Genomic DNA, 2260 nt, shown 5'->3' with positions numbered 1-2260 from the left:
TGATTAGGCCTCCATAATAAAATAGTTTCAACAGCTCCGCTTGAAACTCTCCAGTATAATATCTCCCAATTAAATTTGAGAAACTGGACCAACTATAGGAATAAAAGGATTATAGATATTTTGATACAGGATAAAACAAAAACGTTCTCTCAGCTCTCAGAGGAATTTGAATTCGGCAATCTGGAGTCCTTCAATGTCTTTAGGGTAACTTTCTATGTTAGATCTCATTTGTATGTGCAGTCCTCATCTATTTTGAGTCAAAAGATCTGCGATATGTTTTCTACAGAAATTATTCTAAAAAGCCTAAAAAAGTGGTATATACTGCTTGAAGAAATAGAAACTCCCCTTGTTCATATTGCATTAAAATCATGGCAATCAGACTTAAAGTGTCTGATAGATTTAAATATATGGATTGGTAGTTTATTTGAAATTAATAAAATTTCGCATTGCCTCAACATCATTGAACTGCATTACAAGATAATGTGGAGATGGTATATAACCCCGGTGAAACAGTGTAAATTTTATTATAATGCGTCCCCTCTCTGTTGGAGATGCCGTTCTTCTTTAGGATCATTCTCCCATATCTGGTGGGAATGCCCACAGATCCAAAGTATTTGGCAAGATATATTTAAGCTCATTTCTGATACTTTAAATCAAAACATAGCACCTACTATGCGAAGAGCCCTACTACATTTTGATTTAAACGGATTTCGATTTAACCAAAGGGCTTTTATAGTACAATGCTTGCTAGCCACGAAGATAATTTTAGCTAGACAATGGCTACAATCATTATCTATTTCTTTGGATCATGTGGTGAATCAAATCAGCCATCAATGTTTGATGGAACGTGGCTTTTTTCTATCTCACCAGTGTTTACAGAAATTCCATAACATCTGGAGACCGTGGCTGACTCGGCACCCTGACATTCTCCCATGATAGCAAATTTATAACATAACGTATAAACATACTGATTATATCAACTTGGCTTGACAGTTTGAATGTATTGTATGGATGGTTTGTTGGTGATTCTTTTTTTCTTGTGGGTTTTTTTTTTTTTGTTTGTTTTTCTTCTTTTTCTCGTTGTGGGGTATAGACTGGGAAGTTTTGCTGTAATCCCGGTCTAATTGTGTTGTATATGTTTTATATTGCAATTTTAGACGCATCAATAACTTATATATACAAAGTAGAAAAACTTGTTCCATTCTCTGTAAGTGGAATGATGAATATCTGCACATATATGCTGCTATATTTATAAGTGGAATGATGAATATATGTATACATATGCTGCTATATTTATTATCGGCACGTTCTGCTTATATATATGTTTTTCTTTATATTGTATGTGATGTGGTCTAATAAAAAAAAAAAAAAAAAAAGTTTTTGAAAGAGTAAATTGCAGACAACTTTGATTGAATCAAATCTCGCAACAACGCACTATCCGTAGAGGTACCGTGTAGGCCAAGATGGGGTTACATTCGGTGATCATATGGCACATTGAAAAAAAACATTTGAAATCTTAGTTTTGACATGTCTGCCTTTCATACCAAGAGGGACTAAAGATCTTGGGTGACACGTAACATGGAAAGAAACTATTGAAATCTTGGTTTCCACTTGCCTGACCTCCATTGATATGGAAGAACTTTAAAGAACAACAGAACCAAAGCTCCAGCAACTCCGACCACGAAGGGACTCGAACCCTCAATCTTCTGATCCGAAGTCAGACGCCTTATCCATTAGGCCACGCGGTCTGCATGTAAAGTTTGCGAAAAAATGTGTGGATACGTTTCTCATAGAGAAACATAACTATATTTCCTTTACTTCACATGCCACAATATGCTTTTTATGACCACTGTCCTTCCTCTGACTGATGTTAGACAAAACATTAAAATACATATGGTACATAACAACATAGAAACATATACATAGACATTCATATATGAATATTTGTTGTATTCCCTTAAAGCTCATAGCATTAAAAAATAATAATTTTAAGTATTCAAACGCTCAGTGTTTCTTTGGGAGGAGAGGGAGATTATAAATTATCAAGGCCAAAATCGATCTAAAACAAAGGCCGTTGGAGCAGTGCTGTGGTTGTATTACTGCACAGGGAATTTTTAATCTATTATTTGAAACCTTTTCTGCCAAATGCACTCATACCTCTCTCTTGAGTTAGCTTCTTTCAGAAAAAAATATTTTTCTACATTACTTTGTAAATTTATTTGCAATTTAATCTCTTGCCAATGTGGCAAATCCTGTTTTC

The 2260-nt window shown here is 34.6% G+C and overlaps 1 non-coding gene across 1 annotated transcript; it reads right to left on the bottom strand.

The window, feature by feature from the left end:
* Nucleotides 1-1675: 1675 nt before the first annotated feature.
* On the bottom strand, nucleotides 1676-1748 carry TRNAR-UCG (transfer RNA arginine (anticodon UCG)). Its single transcript has one exon. It is a non-coding gene; the product is annotated as a tRNA-Arg (tRNA).
* Between the last annotated feature and the right edge of the window lie 512 nt (nucleotides 1749-2260).

Source organism: Sceloporus occidentalis, unplaced genomic scaffold, assembly GCF_023333645.1.
Source record: "Sceloporus occidentalis isolate IW3139 unplaced genomic scaffold, rSceOcc1.0.p SCAF_102, whole genome shotgun sequence".
In the NCBI taxonomy this organism is placed as follows: domain Eukaryota; kingdom Metazoa; phylum Chordata; class Lepidosauria; order Squamata; family Phrynosomatidae; genus Sceloporus; species Sceloporus occidentalis.
Note: the sequence above shows the minus strand (reverse complement) of the source record. Positions and strands in the feature narration are given on the sequence as shown.